The sequence below is a fragment of the Macaca fascicularis genome, chromosome 14 (genome assembly GCF_037993035.2).
Source record: "Macaca fascicularis isolate 582-1 chromosome 14, T2T-MFA8v1.1".
NCBI classification, from domain to species: Eukaryota; Metazoa; Chordata; class Mammalia; order Primates; family Cercopithecidae; genus Macaca; species Macaca fascicularis.
In genome coordinates this window covers 98,344,441-98,364,967 of record NC_088388.1, presented here as the reverse complement: position 1 = coordinate 98,364,967, position 20,527 = coordinate 98,344,441, and the positions used below count along the sequence as shown (strand labels likewise).

The window sequence follows — 20,527 nt, the reverse complement described above, 5'->3', positions numbered from 1 at the left end:
AATCAAGGGGAACTTAAAATGGCAGTGCTTGTCTGAGATGGTGAAGTTTCTGCTGTTAGAAAACTGGATATTTTAGAGAATATATTATAACAACTTTGGTATCAGATTCTTCCATCTGTTAAAACAAACTAAATACAGCCTAAAAAGATTCTGTATTTCTATATTTGAGTCCTTGTGAATAAACTGTAACCTAGTTTAATAGTCATATAAATGTGAAAACCTATCTTAATAGTATGCACCTTTAACAGTGGCTGAGTGTTGACCAATCCCAGTGGCCATACTTCAATGACTCATAGACTGCTGAATGTTTAAACTGCGTTCAAATAAGGCAAAAGCCAAGCTGTAACCAATCTCGCTCTTTCTGTACCTCACTTCCGATTCCTATATGTCACTTTACCTTTTTTGTCCGTAAATTTATTCTGACCACGAGGCACCCCTGGAGTCTCTGTGAATCTGCTGTGATTCTGGGGGCTGCTCAATTCGCAAATCATTCACTGCTCAATTAAATTCCTTTAAATTAATTCTGAAGTTTTTCTTTTATCAGATGGTGTCAGAAGTGGAAACTGAAGTGGAGCTTCTAGCGACCCCTAGGAGCACTGAGTGAACACACAAAGTACCTGCAGGGCCCACTTGGGTCCACTATCTCTCTGAGCAGCTGGAGATCATGGATAAGCTCCCACTCGGATTTCTGAGCTCCACGGATTTGTGTTTTGAGTTCTCTGAGTTTCTTTGAGCAAATTTCTGATCCAAACTGGGTTTGGAGTCACAACAGAAACTGGACTGGGTCCAGGAATGGATTTGATACAGGAATGAACTGGCTTGCAGCCAGAGACCTCTTACATCTGACTGGGTGAGAAAGAAACTGACAGTAAGCAGTAATATTGCAAGGGTTATAAAATCTGTCTTTTGAAAACTCCCAGGGATTTTTGTGTTTTACCCCTTTGTTTCATTTTTCTTCCTGAGGTATGACAAATCATTGGCAAGGTTAATCAAGAGAACCTGAGATTGAAGCCAGTATGTTAGGAAAAATGGGATCTTTAGTTTCTGGAAAACTGAGTTCCTTCTGGATTGTACATTAGGCCTGGGAGGCAGTGAAGTCTTACAGAAATGGCAAAATCTTACTAATGATAACTTACAGTGGAATGTTCTGAGTGAACAACAATCCATTGAAGTACATTTTAAAAATGATGGTTCTTGGTAAAGTTCCTCTTGGCCAAGAATGGGTTTGGCACTACAGCATGTCATCTGCTATTCTCTTTGGAATAATCTGCCTTGCACTCTTTGCTGATGAGTGTGGGTGACAGGATTAGGGACGTACAGGATCGTTGACCATGGGGAGCCTTTTCTTCCCTAAAAGGGGAAACTTGAGAGATGATGGGACTGCTGGAAAAGACTCCTTTGCTACTGAGAAGCAGCTACCTGAACTTTTCAGTGTCGCTGCAATGGGTGGGTCTTTCTCGGTCTTCTCTGATCATTTCGCCTTCCTGCCTCTTGTTTTATGTCCTTGGGAGCTGGACCTTGTAACCATGTGGCAGTATTTTCTATTAGTCTTCACCTTCCAGGGAACAGAAATTTTAGGGTTTATGTCATAGTTAGCTCTAAAGATTATCCTGAGTAGTTAAAAGCCTTTGTAAGTTCAAATTTAACTACTCTAGACTCCTTCTGGGAAGGACAATTGAGACTGCCCTGTCCTGTAGCTCAGTAGCTAAGACTTGTTGTTCAATTCCCCACCTAGGAAGTAAGCCCTTTTTGGTTTCATATCTGTATAACCTTGTCTAGTCTCCTCTCCTATATGGACTATCTTAAATTTTCCTTTCTCTGGGCACCTGGAAGGTTACCTTTGGTAAAATTCAAAAGTCAGAAATATTGGCTTTTTGGCCTGGCTAAAATTGGGTAATAAGAAATTTTAAAAGGACTTCATTAAAGAGTACTATGGTTAAAAGTCAGCTTAATTAAAAGTGGATATTTAAGCTCTAACAGCCTGGACTCCCTGGGAAAATCAGGAGGCACCAGAAATCCCTTTCCTGGCCCTGTTTTTCCAAGGGCTCCACCCTAAAGCCAAAATTTGGTTCCATATTCCTGGGAAGACAATCAAAGCTTCAGGTACATTTGGCTACCTGATGAGCCATTTAGATATTTATAAAGAGATTTTATTCAATTGTCATTTGCAGTGCATGTTTTTTGGTTGTATAAAAGCTTTTCCATGCAAGAGGGCTGATGTTATAAGAGTAGATTATTATGCTGCAATGTATTTTCACCAGGTAAAGAGACCTTTTTTACGGCTTACTGAGGACAATCCCTTCCCAATCTAGAACCCGAAGATTGGATCTTCTGAGAACATCAGAGAAAGATTATCTCTGCCATTCACACTACAGCAAAATTTGTTAGCCTTGAACCTTAGGTTCATAATCTCACAATTGAGAAGGGTCACTCCACACTCCTGGAACTGTACACCCATTGGAACCCTTAAGGTAAAACTAACCAGGAAAGTCTCTCCCCAGAAAAAGATGACATCCTTGATGTGAACAGTTTTTCCCAAGATCACAGATCAAGGCTTCTACTCTCATGAGGCTCTTGTCTTTGGATATTTTTTCCTTGTTTATGCCTCTATGAACAATAGAAATTAAAAGTGGGCCTATTAAGTGCACTTATAGGGTATACTTTCATTTGTGAAGGATTTTGCAGCCAGCCTTATACATGAATAACCTTATGCTTTAATAGATAAAAGATAAAGGCCCAATGTAGGTGAGACACTTTAGGAGTACATATGTTGCCTCATAATCAGCCAAAACTCTTAACCCACATCCTGGATTAAAGAGAACATTTCCAGGGGGCCTTCAGTCTTCTGGAAGGACATCATTTGTTAGGCCCTTTTTCCATGGTTTAGAATAAAAGAGGCAATATTTAGAAATGTCTCATTCATAATAGGCTCTACAGCAAATTCTACTTTAAAGGCTATCATTACACAACAGACTTTAAATTTTCTGGTAACAGTTATGCTAAATAATAGAATTGGCTAAACAGAAAACTAACTACCTGTGCACCTATTGATACTTGTGGCTTATAGAGAAATACATCAAATGTAGATCATAATAATTCATCTGTAGGGGATTAATAAAAATACCACTTAGTCAAGTGAGTAGAAACTTCAGCTAGTTCATTCTTTAATCTATTTGATTTTAGATGGTTTGGTTTATGGAAATCCTGGATAAGGAGCATACTCTAAACTCTTGGTCATTTCCCTGGTGCGCTGTATTCTCTCAAAGGTTTTAAATGTTTGCATTCAGCCATCTCTAGAAAGTCAAATGGTCTCTCTTCAACTGGAATGACAGCAGCTGAAAGAAATGTGTGACCATGAGGACACTGTAAACTATAAATGACATTCCGAGACTAGAAACCCAAAATGATGGTAACTGAGAGTGGTACTAAGGCCCTAAGTTTTGGTCACAATTTCATGTAAGTGAGACCTGGCCAACTCAGTATATTTATTATTTCTATAAAAGATTGGACATGTGAGGAGAAAAAAGCAACTTCAGAATTCTGCCAATTAGTCAAAGCCACATAAATAGCTGAAAACTGCCCAAGAGAAACTACTGAACGTCGGCAAGACAGTGGTGTCTGTGATGCTCTAAATAAGGAGTATATTCATTCCACCTCCATCTGTTCTCATTGGCAGAGTAACAAAAATCAGCAGCATTGCAGACAGTGGAGAAATATAGCCATGTTTACAGTTTTGTAAACAGTAACATCCACAGGGATTGTACTGGATCTGTAGATTGCTTAAGGTAATATGAAATTTATAACAATATTACTTCATCCAATCCATGAACATGGGCTACCTTTCCATTATTTTGTGTGTTCTTTTTAAAATTCTTTGATCAGTATATTACTGGCTTTATTACAGAGATCTTTCACTACTTTGGTTTAATTTATTCCTAGGTAATGTATTTTTCATACTCATTGTACATGGGATTCCTTTCTTAATTTCTTTTTCAAATTGTTTACTGCTGGCACATAGAAATGATAATGAGTTATTTACACCGAGTTAGTATACTGCACCTTCACTAAATTTGTTTATTGGTTCTAACAATTATTTGGCGGTGTCTTTAGGTTTTTAAAGTAAAAGGTCATGTTTACAAACATGGGCACAAACAAGAGAAACTCTGGAACCGTTCAATATACGAAAATTAAACAACATGCGACTGTACAACCAATGAGTTAATAAAAAAAATAGTAATAACATTTTAAAGAGTCTTGGAAAAAATGAAAACACAACATTCCCAAAGGTATGGGATACAACAAAAGCAATACTATGAGGAAAGTTTATAGCAGTAAATGCTTACAGTATAAAAAAGGACTTCAAATAAACAGTCTAACAATGCACATCAAAAAACTAAAAAAAAGCAATAACATGCCAAATTCAAAATTAGTAGAAGGAAATAAATGAGAAAGATAAGAACAGATATAAATAAAACAGAAAACTTAAAAAATACAAAAGATCAATGAATAAAAAGTTATTTTTTTAAGATAAAGAAAATTTACAAACCTTTAGCTAGACCAAGAAAAAAAGGAAGAAAACCCAAAAAAAAACAAAATCAGAGTTAAAAATAAGATATTACACCTGGTACCAGAAAAATACAAAAAGTCGTTAGATACTATTACGAACAACTGTACACCAAAAAAATGGAAAGCCTAAAAGAAATGGTTAAATTTGTGAACATATACAACCTTCAAATATTAAACCATGATGAAATAGAAAACTTGAACAGACTATAACGAACAATGAGATACAAGTAGTAATAAAAGTTCTTCCATCAAAGAAAAGTCTAGGACCCACTGGCTGTATTGCTAAATTCTACCGAACATTTAAAGAAGAACTAATACCAAGTATCCTCAAACTGTTCCAATACGATTTAAGAGGAATACTTCCAAACTCATTCTAAAAGGTGCCCTGCTACCAGAACTAGACAAAGGCACAACAGAAAAAGAAAACTTCAGGCCAATATCCCTGACGAAGATAGATGCAAAAATTCTCAACAAAATACTATAAAACTGAATATTCAACAACATATTAAGAAGATCATTCATCATGACCAACTGGGATTCATCCCAGGGATGCAAGGTTGGTTTTACATACACACATTGTGAGATAATATGAAATATCCCATTAACAGAATCAAGGATAAAAATTGTACGATCATTTTAATAGATGCCCCCAAAGCATTCAATAACATTCAACATCTATTCATAATGAAAAAAAAGTCTTAACCAACTGAGTATATAAGGAACATATCTCAATACAGGTCATATATGACAAACCCAGTTAATTTCTTATTGAATGGTGAAAAATTGAAACCCTTTCCTCTAAGATTTGGAACAAGACAAGGATGCCCACTTTCACCACATTTATTCAGCATAGTACTGGAAGTCCTAGCCAGAGAAATTCGACAGGAGAAAGAAATTTTCAAACTGGAACTGAAAACGGCAAATCATCCTTTCCTCTAATTTCTTACACATAAGTGGTCTTTCCTTTATTTCACTGAAAAGTCTTTCTTTTTACATCTCCAGATTTAGTATTACTTTGACCCACTATATTTTTTACCTTTCAGTGGTTCTCTACCTTTCAACAGATTATTAATGTGGAAGTTATGTTTTTCTTTTTTTAACTTTGTAAGCTTTTATATATACATATATATATTTTTTCTATTTATACCTAGTCAAAGGCCTTTTCACTTTTATTAATTGAGATGACCATCAATATATACATTATTCTTTTATTTTTTCCAGAATGAAAGTGCCATCCCTATACAAAATTTAAATTACATCAGTACTGTTTCTGTCAATCATTTAAATTTATGAATCTGACATTTTTGCGAGCACTTTCCTGTTCATATAAGCAAATGTACCAAAAGTAGAAGTTAACCATCAACTTTGTTACGTCAAATATTGTAATGTTTTTAAAAGCAACAGTAGAATCAATCCACTTTGCAAAATCACAGCATGATTCAAATTTTAAGTATTGCCACTTATTTGCATTCTTTCTTCTCACCTGCTTTTTTTTCTTTGTATGAATATATCTTCAGAGCAGATGGTGGAAGATTATCAATAAAAGGCGTTGTTAGACTCAGTGTGAATCCACTAAGCTCAGTCAACATGCATTTCTTAGCTACAGGCTCATTTATTACATTCAAAACAAATCTTTTCTGTTGTAGGAACTTTCTGGTAGAACGGCTAAATTCTTTTTCTTATGGACTAAAGAACAAAGTAGTCACTTTTCTGAGATAACCACACATTATAAGATATATAGCTATAAGTTGTATAATTGTACACTTTTATTTTAATGTTAGGTTTATTTTAACAAATCATTATATTTTTCATTTTTTTGTAGATTCATTCTGTAGAAACCACATGTTTTAGAAATAAAATCAGAAATTTATTTTTAACTAAAACGTAAAGTAACTGGGCCAAAGGTAGTTAGAAAAGACAACTCCTATAAGAAAGAGCATAGCAAATGCTGGTTTAAACAATTTATTGGTCACTTAATATTATGTTTATTTACCAGTGTTGTTATTCCAATGTAATAAATATATGAGTGAACCCATTTTTGCAAAAATACCATCCTTGATAAAATATTAAGAAATGACCTTTGAAAACTTATTTCTTAAATCCTTTATTAAGAAAAATGAAGAAAGTGAAAAACAGAAATATTAATCTGTGCAATATATTTATCCAAATATGTCCTCACTAGAAAATGTTTTCATTTTAACAAAATAGTCTCTCACATTTTTATAATATGATTATTACACTTGTTAAATAAATTAGAGAATCACATTTTTCATGCCTGTTATTTTTACAATGTTCCTTAGTTATGAATTAGTGATACATTTAGACAGAGCACTGTGTTTAGCAGCACATACCTGTTGTTAGGCAGGGGCCTATTAAGGTATTCTAACACATCATAGAATATATTAGATAGAATATCAAGTACAGTACAGTTATACTATAACAACAGTGTCATATAAACATGATATATAATTATCAAAGTAAGTGAATGCATAACTTTAATGAAACCAGCAAGTTAGAAACTTTCACCAAACCAACATTTCATCAGTGATTACTGGAAGAAGCAGTTAAACATGGAAATTAAATATGAAATATAACAAGAATCTTTGTAGTATACAAAAGATGGACTCTGAAAGCTTATTTATGATGTACCTTTCAATTCCACTGATTGGGAATATACTTGGTAATCATTTTGGAAATGTAGTCTCATTATATCCTACATAAAATAAATTTTGCCAGTTGCTAGAAAAGTAACGCACTTCTTCCCTACCTGATCTTCAGTTCTAACAAAGGAATAACCTCTTTCTGTAGTAAACGTAGAATGAAAAATGAAACACCACTTCTGTCTATGTTATCTCCAGAGAACTCTGGCTTAACATCTAATTTCTAGTAGCCTTAAATCACTTTGGTGAGTACTTGTGTTTACTCAATTTTGTAGGACCTTTAAGAATTCCTGGAGGTGTATTGCTTTTTTTCTTTCTGGTCATATATGAATATAAATAGTAAGAAAACAGAATAATCATAATCAGCTCCTTTAGAGTTATAAGCACAAGTATTTGCATTCAATTTCTGCTATTTACGAAATGCTTCTATGCAAGCTTTCATATTGTCTATTTTAAAACAAGGACAACACCAATTTCTTCTGAAATTTTGTGAGGGTTACATGAATTAAATAAGGTGGCAAGCACTCAATAAGCATTAGTATATAAGGGTTCCACATTTATTTTATTTTGGGAGGGTTATAATTTTAAATATGAAGGACAGTGTTCTGGAGATATTAAAAATATCCAGAGTTTATTTTTAATAACTTTAGATGTAGTAGAATGTCTTCATACAATTTGAAAAAAAGAGGAATATTATCAATATGATTATTAGAGAAGCATTTGTATTTTTAAAAGTACTTAGTAGTGTAAGTTCACAAGGAGACTATAATCATGAATATGCAAAAACATTAGATGTTAAGCTAAGGTGACTGTAGAAAAAGAGCTATCCCATTCATAGTCTTGTTAATTGTTACCAAATTTAATGATGAGAAAACACATTCATTTCAAAGTCTAGTTCCATGAATTCATTCATAGCCATGTAAAATATACAAATAAATATTTTACAGTGATCAACACTTGTCAAGAAATGTCCTTGAACATTTGAGAAGCATATGTCAGGAGATAAAAATGGGTCTGAAAGATTAAAAGCTGCTCTGGAAAAGGAGGTAGAAGCTCTACAGGGATGATGATCAAAGTAGAATGGTCATAATTTGGAGAAGACTGAATACATAAAATGTGACAAGAATATTTCAAATATCAGAGACAATAAGAAAGGAAAAAACATATATTTTAGTTGAGCATATTGGAGCCCATTCAAGTAAATAAAATTTACCAGTGAAGAGAGGGAAAGGATATTAAGTAGGTAACTATTAATAGCAATGTATACACTCTGATCTCCCAGTAATGTGATCTTGCATTTGAGATGACCTGAGAATATTAAAATATACAACATGTGTATGTATCTCATGCATATCCACAGAGTAAAAAAAATAAGAAAACTACTTATTTTCTAGCCAAACAGTCTATGCCTAGTCCCTCCTAACTAATATAAGTTTTGTGAATATTTAAATGACTTCAATAAAAATAAAGGCACAAAATTTAATGAACCATAAATAATGACAAAGAAATATCTGGTACAGTTGCAGAGGAAGGAAAGTAAAAGCATAAGGAATCTTTATTAGTCCACACAATATGTTACGTGCTTTCTTATGTATTATTACATCATAATAACTCTGAAAAACTAACTCTAAGTGTTTATTACCTAGATTATAGAGACAAGGAATTGAGAATCGGAAAATAAATCTTTAAGAAAACACTGCAGTAAACAGTGGAAGTGGGAAGGAAATCTAGATCTGACTGTTTACATGTTACTCTTTCATGATAGCTCCATGAGGATTTGGGAGCCAAATACACAGACACGTCCCAAGTCCCAGTAAAGATGTTTCTATACTGTAGAGATTATAGATAAGGATGAGTATATTCACAAACTAGTGAAACACTGACCCAGATGTATTAGCTCTTTAAATTAACCACTTAAGGACATTTATTATAAGTATTTTTTTTTTTCAAAATAACAGTTCATTGTACTTAAGCAAGGGTGCTGTAATGAAATTTGTCTTAATAGAGCCTTTGAAATGAATTTAGTTTTCATGTTAAGTGTGAGACTTGACAGGCATAGAGACACAATTCTTCTATTCCTTTGTAGATAATGAAACTTGGAAATGACATTACACTAATCAAAAACAGAACTACATTAAAGCTGTAGTCATCATCCATGGTGATTAAAAAGTGTGATAAATGACACTCAAGCAAATTACGTATCTTGAAATTGACACACAATAACACTAAGATCAATTACATCAATGGACAGCTCAAGATGATATCAAATACTGTGATGAGAGCATAATCTAAAGATTGTCATTTACAAGAGATTAAATTACATTATTTTAATATCAATAAAATAACATCCTGATAAAATTACATCATTTTCAAAACTAGAAAACCATTGGAACATTCTAGAAAACTTCTTGCAGAAATGCTCACAGAGTTGACTTCTAATTGGCTAAATTTCGGTGAGTGTCATAATTGGCTGGCTCCAGATATGCTTTAATGATAATATAATCTTGTAAAAAAGAAAACCCTGCTTATATATAGCAAACAATTTGCTTTCATATATTCCACAAGCTAATTACCCATAATCGTTTGGCTCATTTGCTTATACAAATTTTTGCTTATGCATGAATGTCAGCAAGGAAAAATACAAAGAAAACAGATTTTTTCTTGTTCATTTTTCCATGTAAGCATAGACATCTGCAGCAGTGTGCTGACAAAACACTGAACATACCAAAGTGAAGAGGAGGATAAGGGTCCTTGAGAATGTGGAATTAAATGAGAAGAGCATTTGATTGTCGCAATTGGAACAACAATCCTCCTACTCTTATTCCTCTTTTTCCTTCTTTTTCCATTTATCTTCTTTCCTCTTCTCCTTCTTCTTTATTCCTCCACATCCTCCCCCTTCTTCTCCTCTTTCTTCTAATTTATAATTATTATACTTTAGATGTTAGAGAGACATGAGTTGGTCATATTAGAATAGTTTTTTTTTAAAGTGCTAATGTCCTTATATACTATTATAGAGTGACATTTTCATTGACTCTTAATCATATGCATAATAAAAGTACACACAGAGAAACACATGACAATATTATCTATTCACTATGATTCTTTGAGTGTCAACTATTAAATTCCTCATAGTAATTCATAGAAACTGAATCATATTATCATTATTGATCCTCTATGTTCTCATATAATCCACTAGTAGTAGGAAGAGATTATTGGGACAGTATAATTTGGATAAGCAATAGCTTTAAGGATGGCAATTTCTTAACTTCCCTGCCTATAAGATGTTGGTCTTTGAGAATAATGAGAGAGAAGGATGTTTGAATAATAGGGGACAGTCTTATAAATAGAATCTGAAAGACACTATTTTTTCTGGATTAAGCTACACTAATTTTTCTAACTTCCTAAAACATGCTTTTAAAATCTCAAGGAGACATCTTCACCTCTTCTGGTCAATGTCCAGGAAAACACATAATAATATTATTTTAGCTTCTTTAAATAAAACATATTTCCTAATTGAATGGATAAAATGAAATGAAATATGAATGTCAACAAGTTCAATCACCTAAGTGCTCTACTTACAGTATTCTGAGTTTTTATATAGCTTCTGCTTTAAATGTTTCCAATGAAAGAGCACTTGTCACCTTGCTGTCTTTTCCACATGACAGCCTTTTAAATATTGAAAGACAGTTATCATGTTTCCCCAAAACTTCACTTTCCAGGCAATGCATACACAATTTCTTCAAAATTTTAAAGGTATTGTTGAAAGAGTTATGTTTGACATATTCCAAATTCAGAGGATAACAATCTTAGTACAGATTTTAGAAAACCGTTAAAATAATATAGCTTAGTTAGGATTTGCAAGTTTTTAAAATGTGGTATATTTTTAAATTGTTCAAGAGTAGTAACATGTCTTTACTTTAGAGAATTTAGTTTAAACCTTTACTTACACTATAAAGTTTCTTTTTATATTTTATACTAAAAAGGCTTATTTTGTTTGCTTGAATATATAAATCAAGATGTACTGTGAAATAATTTTTATTTTTATGGATTATTTCATTTAGCTCCAGGAAACAAGAAAGTATTCTTGTAGCAAAGGTTTGTAAATATTGAGCTTCTTTTGTTATTATATTTGATATCTACTGACGTAAAATTTTAAGGATTTGGACAGCATTGATAGCCTATGTGTTAATGAGTTCAAATTATTTCTTAAATAACTAGACTCATTTAAATATCATTTTTAACATTAAGTCTCCTACAAAATCCATAACTAATATTTTATTCACATTCTCCTTATCCATCTTGGAATATAAGACAACTCTGATGTGAACAGCTGTTTGTCAAGTTCAAAATCATGCTGAAGCAGGTTTTACCTCATTCTCAGCATTTCTATTTCTGTAGGTTTTACTTCCTTAGCAGCTCAGGATGTTAGAAGAGTTGGAAATGGGACACCAGCAATTGGAATAGTAGGGCCAAGTAGTAGGTTGAGTGCAGGAAAAAGTTGTGTGTGTAACACATATTTAGGGGATGATAACCGAAACAGAGTGGGTAGCTCTCCCATCTTTATGTATAACAACAGAAGATTTTTGCCAAATCTGCTTCTTTCAGATAGTGACAATAGAAAGCAGAAAGAAATAGAAATAATACTGAAAGTAAATGGAAAAATATGAAGACTCTGTTACCCAATTTTCTCTGTTTGGTTTTGTTTTTTTCTTTTTTTTCCAGACAGAGTCTCGCTCTGTCACCCAGGCTGGAGTGCAGTGGTGCAATCTCTCCTCACTGCAACCTCTGCCTCCTGGGTTCAAGGTATTCTCTCATCTCAGCCTCTTGAATAACTCGGATTACAGGTGCCCACCACCATACCTGCCTAATTTTTGTATTTTTAGTAGAGATGGGATTTCACCATGTAGGCCAGGCTGGTCTCGAACTCCTGACCTCAGGTGATCCACCTGCCTTGGCCTCCCAAAGTGCTGGGATTACAGGCACAAGCCACCATGCCTGGTCTTTCTCTGCTTTTCATATGCATTTTTCATTATTATGAACTCCTCTATGTGTCGACAGCTTCTTTCTGTGGCATATCATCCTTGCTGACCACTGCTGCTGTTTACACTCTAGTTCTTTACTAGAGCATAATACAAAGGAATTCTCACTTCTAATTTTTTTTTAATTTAAATTGAATGCACATTTCTTCTCCTTGTATCCTCTGCTTATTTAAATCTTATTTGATGATCAAGGCATTCTTTACTGAATATTCCGTTTTAAAAAACGGCACCCTACCTTAGTAGACATCAAAACAAGGGCACACATTCAAATACGAATCAATGTTCCCTCCTCATGAAATCTCACAGGATTCCTGCTGTATCCAGATACCCATGGCTGATGGAAGGAGTGGAGTTAGAAAAAGAAAAACTCTAGGAGAATCATTATTTACTCAATAAAATTGCTTCTAAATGGAGATTTTTAACACTAAAGGAAGTGAAATAAATTAATTGGCAGGTTTTAATTCCAATAGATCTTTCCCTTAGTACAGTAGACGTGCAATAACAAATTATGTCAGTTAAAGAAAATAAACTAATTTATCTGCCACATCTGAGTCCAGAGTAGAAATCTGAGAACTCACTAGGTGCCTAACTGGAAGGCTGGGTGGTGACGAGGGAAACCACACATTCACATTTATATTTTCCTTATTATCACTATCTAGATTTTCCAAAGAAACTACAAAAATTTTACATTTTATAAAAAGTTTTTAAAATAAAATAAACAGGGTTTCATATATAGCAATCCAAGCAATAAGTATCTGATATATTTTTAACTTGATGGATTTTTGAAAAAAAAAATTAACCAAAAGCAAGACAAGTAGCAGGTCTTCTTCAATTCCAAGAAATGCTAATTATTTCCTGTGTGATATCTATATCTTTATCCATCTATTTATCTACTATTCGGCAGCATGGGTTCTAAGTAAGATAAAAGTAGCTGGAAATGTGGCCATTATCCATGTTTTATGAAAAGCTGACATCAGCTCAGTCTTTTAGGGAAGACTAGCAATTAAACAACTAACTATAACTTACTAGGCCAATATCCTTAGTCATAATATCATACACATCTCACACACACACACACACACACACACACACACACACACACACACACATATTTCACTCATCTCTGGTGTAAACAATTCTTCTGAGAAATAATTATCAAAGGAAAGCTGAGTTCCTATGGTCCTAAATAGACCACTGGTAAACAAGGTAAATAAGAAAGTATGTAAGAGGCAAGGTAAATAAGAAAATTTACAAGGTGAATAAGAAAAAAAGTCGCAGTTGGATCCACAGACCTGGTACTACAGATTTAATTATTATAACAGAAGAAGTGTTGAATAATTTCTTGATACTTAATTTAAAGTAAACATTTGTCAAGAGAGAACTCTAAAACTGCTAAAATGTATCCCATTACACGTCCTGTGTGCATGTGTGTGCATGGGTGTGTGTTTAAATTCCATGTGTGTTTGTAGAGATTATTGTTCTAGAATTTTGAAGGAACTCGATTGCCAATAAATTCAAAAAGCAATTACACCTCTAGTATGAGACTAGCCTGGTGTTAAGTTCTGGACTGACAAAGCCTAGGAGATAATTTGATAAAAGAACTATAATTCACTTTAAATCTTGGAATGCATATAGAGTTGATTGCTAGTACATAGATACATTGATTTATACTAGTTATGTGATTTCAACAACTTTGTTACCATGCTAAAGTTTACTTTGAAGATCAGATGCATATGTTTTTAATACATATGTCCAAAGCAGTCTTGCAAGGTTATTGTACTCCTCCTATGAAGCATCCTTCTTTAAACCATGCTAGACAATGGTATCAATTAACTCTTTTACAAGATTTTTTTAGTAATCACTTCCAAAGTTTAATATCCTTTCCTCTTCCCTTCACTCCAATACAGTTGAATCTAAATTCACTCATTTTTCTCCTAGGGCAATTGGACATTCCTAAAAAGCAAAGCTACTCTTTTTTGTATGATCACATTTTGTTTCCTACAGCAATTCCATGTGTGTAATAGTTCCCCTGCTTAGCACAGTGCTAGTTACAAACTAGCAAACAATCGGTCAGGGTTTTACTTTGTAATACAATGCTCTGCACTAAATAGAATTTGTATCATCAAGTATGACTATGTCATATATTCCTTGAGGCATTTAATTTAGGCTTGACAAAATAAAAATGGACTGAATGATTCTCTTTTTTTCTGTTTTCTTTCTAAAAACTAATCAGATCTTTTTCCTACAACTCTTAACAAAAAATAGATAAGTAGGTGGGGAAAACAAAAGCACATGTGTGTGCATGTGTGTGTGTGACAGACAGAAACAACACTAACAAAGAGTACCACAGACTTTTAGCACTTTTTCAGGAAAATTTTAGCTAAAATTTTTCAGAAGTGTAAACTTTTTATTTCTCTTCTTTTCAAAGGTAATATATTGATACAATAATTGATGAAACCATTTGTAAATATTTTAAAGAAAGGACTGAGAGAGTAAGAGTCATTCCCCCAGAGGTAGTGATCATAGCATGAGAACTCAGAGAAAGTGGTTCTGGCAAACATTGTACATTGACTAATCAAATGACCAATGAACTATTTCCAACTTGCTCTATTTGCCCTCTTTCCCCAGGATATCTTGAATTTGAATTAGCCACGTGACATCTTTCTGGCAAATGAGATATGTCTGTTGTAGAATTGTAGGAGACTTTATTTTAGTTAAAATGGAAAGAAAAATGAGTCTTTCTTCCGTTTGATTGGGGATGTGATGCCCAAGATTATAGCCATCTAATGGCCATTGGGGAAAGGCCCCTGATAATTCCACAGATGCTGACTCCCCAGGTCTGACATTACTGTGAGCTGAAGGAATACCAGCAGGAATCTAAGTAGGGGTTTCCTTTGTTTAGGGAAAAGTAACGCTTTCCTGTTTAAGTTACTGTTACTTAAAGTTTACTTTACTAGCAGCTGAAATCATTAGCCACACAACAGTCAGTGGTTACTTGTCTGTGTTTGCTTTCCAAAAGACCACTCCAGATTTATTCAAGGATTTAATCTTGGCCTTCAAGAGATAAGAATGTCACTTAAAAAACTGTTAGACATAATATGAATCTGCATTTCCTGTTATCCTTGAATTTTACCACAATCTTCATTTCTTTACTTCTCTCTAACCAGGGCACACTCTCTCACCTCCACTCTTTTGCTCAAGATTTCCTTTACTTGGAATATCAATCCATACCTAGCAGCTCACATTTCCCTCATCATACATGGAAAAACGTTATTCCCTTTTTGGTTATTCTGGTTAATTTTTGAGTCTCAACTCAGATATCATCTTGTCTTCTAAATGAGCATTACCGTAGTACTCAGCATAGTCCCAAAATGTTATTATCTATTTCTTTCTCTCTGTCATAATAGCTTTTTGTCCATGTTTGTATTATAGACATATTAACTTGCTTAGTAGATGTTTATGTTCTTGTTTGTTTTCAACACTTGAGGTGAGACAATCTCTCTTAACGTAGGAAAAAGTTTACTGAGTTTATGCACATTTTTTTCAGATCGTGAAGAAAATTTTCTGGTTATAAACACCAGAGTAGACAATACCAACGGGGATCTGTTTTTCTCAGAATCATTCTTGTATAGTTTCATACACAGTGAAACAAAACAAAAAACAAACAAAACATTTGGTGGAGCACAAATACACTACTTATAGCTGATAAAAGTAGAAGCTTCTACTTCAGAAAATTCTGATTATAAATTGGAAATCCAAGACCAGAGGCTCCAACGTCCTACTTTAAATGACCAGCTCAAGAAAATCCTTTGATCTTTAATCATTTCCTAGAAACACTCTAAACACTTTATGAATAAGTTAAGTAACAACATTTTAATAAGAAAACACTTCAAAATAGTTCTAATAAAAATATTAATCAACAAAACATATAAACTGTACTCAGAAGAAAATTCAGTATCTTAATAAAATATGATTATATATTGAAATAAAGTGAACAACCCAGCAAAAGAAGAGGGAAACAACAGGTCAAGGTGCAATAAAGCTATTGACATAGAAGTTATAAAGACAATGAGTTTTGTAAATGAAAGCAGGTGAGTCAGTCAGGACCCAGGGAAAAATATTTAAGGACGAACTTATTCCCAGGTGTTGCATAAGTAGGGTCAGGCAGAAACCTGTGAGTGGGTACCCCCTAAGTTATAGATAAGATGCTCTGGACATAGGTGAGGAAGCACTCACTCTTAGCTGATTTTGCACTTACATCAGTGTTACAGAAATTGCCTTCTTACATTTTGAGCCGTGGAATATCTCATTTGCCTCACCCTAGATCTGGCAATTTTGTTTCATTGAATTTATATGAGGATTTGTTTTTATTATTCTGGCTTGGGGTTTGTGCTTTCTGAATCTGAAAATTCCTTTTATCTTTGTGGATAATTTCTACCCATAATCATATTAAATAAAAACTCTGATCATTTTCTTCCCCTCTCTTTGCTTTCTCTTTGTCCTTTCTGAATCCCTAATCAGATCTTGAATTCTATGCAGTAACCTATCTCTGACATTTTCTTATTATCTATGCTTATTCTAACTCATATCTTCAAATTTATTTTCAGGTTTAGTAATTGCAATCCTTGTTTGTTAATCTACTGATCAATCTATCTATTGATTTTTAAATTTTTGTGATTTACTAGAAATTCGATGTGGTTTTTTTTTGAATCCGCATGTCTGTTTTTCTTTATTTTCTTGATTCCTTGATGTTGTTATATACAAGTGTAAATATATTCAATATAATTGACTATTAACTAATCATTATTAATAACTTGGTGACATAATTCATTCATGTTATTTCTGCTGACTTCATGAATAGTCCATTATGTCCTGGTGCTTTTAAAAGATTATTATTAACTTTAGATTGTGTACTTGTAACTGGCTTATTACCGGTTCATATATATGAAAACTCTTTGGGGCTTGGATTGAGAATACATTCCTCCACAGAGCATATATAATCTCAAATTATTTTAAAATTATTTAACAGCTTAAAATTGCCTAGACTATAGAAATACTATAAACCAGAGATCCTCAAAGTCATCAGAGATTGGATCTATATTTTAAAAATTTCAGGGTGGAGATTTTGGGTTGTTCATTTTTTTTTTTAACCTAGAACCCGGGTAAACAGATATATTTCCATATTGTTTTTCTTGCTAGCAATTGAATTTTTTTTCTAGTCAAACTTTTCATTGAATGTGTACCTTTTTTAGTTTCCTAACTTTATTTGGGGTTTGGTTTTGGCATTTCACTTTAGGTAGGTCCAAAATCATGTGATCCTTTGGCTAAATAATTTTGATAATATTAAAACACCATTCTAATTTACATAGAAAAAGCCCTCATTTATTTCTCATAGCTTTTATCAATTGCTTTTGATTTATTTCATATGTGTTAAAATTTGCAAAATTCCATGTTTTTCCCTTTGTTTTGGGGGGTACATCTTCTTCATCCTAATTCAAGCCCCGTAAGAAAAAATTATACTATTTTTTCTTTCATGTTTATATCGCCAGTGTTCAGCTCAGAACCTAAAATAGAGTAGGTATACAAATACATTTCATAGATGAATCAATTTCTTTATAAATATACCCTATTTTCAAATTAAACTATTTCTCTTATAATTAAAGAAAACTATATTACCTTTAAAAATATCCTGATTTTTTTTCTTTTACTGAGCAGATTGAAAAGAACAGATATACTATGCTTTGTTGCCTAGAAACCTCAGATTGTGTCTCCCCCTTTTTCCCCATGAGGCAGACATTTAAAACATCAAACCCACCCTCTGTGCTTTCCAGTAAAAGCACCGAGCCACCTGTAATTACTGACAATACACACTTTTGTGTAAAAGCTGTGTTACTTTTGATTGGCATCATCACAAAATTGCACAATATTATTGTGGAGATTGAAGAAAAAGCATTTTTAAAATTCTGAACTTCAGCATCATAATCAATAAATTTTAAAAATACTAGATAATAACATGAACTTATTCAATTATTAAGATATCTTTTAAAGTTTACTGAAGTATAAAGATCCTACATGATGGAATGGTTTAATGACAACCATATCAGTCCAATGCAATTCAAAGCTGCCCCAACAAGCCAGTTAAACTAATTTGCAAATGTCAAGCATGTCCCTTTAAATTGGTTCATTAACTCACTTTTGGAAAACAGTGTCAGGAACTAGGAGTTACTGGCATTCCTCATTAGCAGATCTCCTGGACAGGGTAAATAGGTTTAGACGGAATTAGATTGATTAATTTGCCTTAGAATTCAGCGCAGTATAGTAAGTTTCAGCTGTTTTTTCTCTGGCGGGTAAGAGTAAAATATTTCTAGCAACGTAAGTTTCTAATGAGAAAAGAAAGTGTCTTAGCCAATCAGCAAACTGAGGTTCACTAGTTGAGCCACACACGTATTTTGGTGTAGCTTCCGCTTCAGAGTTCAGTGACAATAGAAACACCTTGTTGAAGAATACAAAGGAGAAGGCAGTGAGTCCAATAGGTTTGACAGAAAGATTAAATAGAACAGAAATGTATTCAGAGGAAATATCGAAATAACAAAACACCAAATGGTTGACTGTTGGAGTCGCGAGGATATAGTACTTTGGAAAGTATACGGTTTTACAGTGGTGTTTAATCCCCTGGATTCTTCATTATAATATGTCATTATTTTCACTTGACATTATACCTAAAGCCCTGATTTTTCTTGGAAAGGGCTGAGGCAAGTTTAGGAAAGGAATCCAGGTCACAATAGAATGGTCCATTATATTCACAGGACTCATTGATCAACAATGTTGTAGAACGAGTGAAAGTGCTTTGTGGTGTGGGATGTGCTTTTCAGATACACTTGAGTAATGTATATTTAATACAGATTACTATATATAATTATACTAACTAATGGTAGTGAGTGAAGATGTCCTACTTCTTAATTTCATCTGAGATATTTACCAATTAGATGACCTTGGATGAGGTATATAAGGTCTTACTGCCTCATCTTGGTAAAGTGCGGATAGCAATGCTTTTGCGATATGACTCTTCCAAAATAAACATACATAAAGCATATATTAAAGTGCCTGTGAAAGATCAGGCATTAAATATTGTAGCTCTTTATCATCATCCTCATAATCATTATCATCATCATAATCAGCATCTCTATTATTTTATACAAAACTTACTCGCAAGTACAAAAAATTTTGAATTTTTTTTTACAAAAATCTCTTAAATTTGTCAAAATTATCTTATTTTCTAGGAAATGTGCTTCAGTGAGAAAAAATTTGAATTGCGGAAGAGGACAAATTTGAATTTTATATTCAATGATTTTAGAGTGATATTTAATCATCTACATCCTCATGACTACATCTGTTAGACTTACAAGTTATTCACAGGGTTCTTGTAAATAAAATATAGCAAGTGAAAGCCCGGCCCACTGTTAGCACATAGTAAGCACATAATAAATATTATATTCAAGTACACCCCAGCCCTTACAAGCATTTCCATGTTACAACAACAGATTCTCATCTTGCTAAAGGAAACACTGACACTGTATGAGGTAAAAAGGCTCCTGAATGTCAATTTGTTAATATTGAAGTCAACCAGATTCCTGAGTCTGAAAACAGAGCTTTGCTTTCTTTGTGTAGAAACAACTTACATGAATTATTTTGTATTTGAACCATGCTCCAGTCTACACCTGTGTATGAAAAACTGACCTCAATAATCATAACTTTCTCTCTTTGTAAATTATTTTTAGATTTACCCAATTCTGCATTGTTGTGTCGTGATCCAGGGAATTGTGTAAACCCTGTCTTGGTTTTACAAATGCTTCTGTAGCAGACACTAGTCAACTTTTCACTTTTTATCTATCATAGTTCTTAAAATTGCTCCATTTTTTAAAATACACTAAGTCACTATAATACATGTTGTTTTTCAGAAAACTATACTTAAAATACAAATCAAAGAAGCCAAACTTTTTTTGAGTTATACAACAGGGCTTCCTCTTCGACTAGAGGAGTTATAAATATTGTTCAGTACTGCAAATAGCAAAAATGGTACATAACTGAAATGAGAGGATAAAAAAGGAAACACGTCTCTTCTTGCCATGAACTACAAACACAATGTCCCAGAAAAAAGAAAAAAAAAAACCAGTGTTGTCAGCACAATTCAAGAAATAAAACAACAGGCTGTCACTAGTCTTTACATAGCAGTCTGGTAATGACAAAGAGAGCAAGACTTCT

The 20,527-nt window shown here is 33.3% G+C and overlaps 1 protein-coding gene across 2 annotated transcripts in view; it reads right to left on the bottom strand.

Annotated features, from left to right (window-relative positions):
• Window positions 1-20,527, bottom strand: part of CNTN5 (contactin 5) — a 1,343,675-nt gene that overhangs the window by 1,062,266 nt on the left and 260,882 nt on the right. The gene's annotated exons all lie outside the window — the stretch shown is intronic.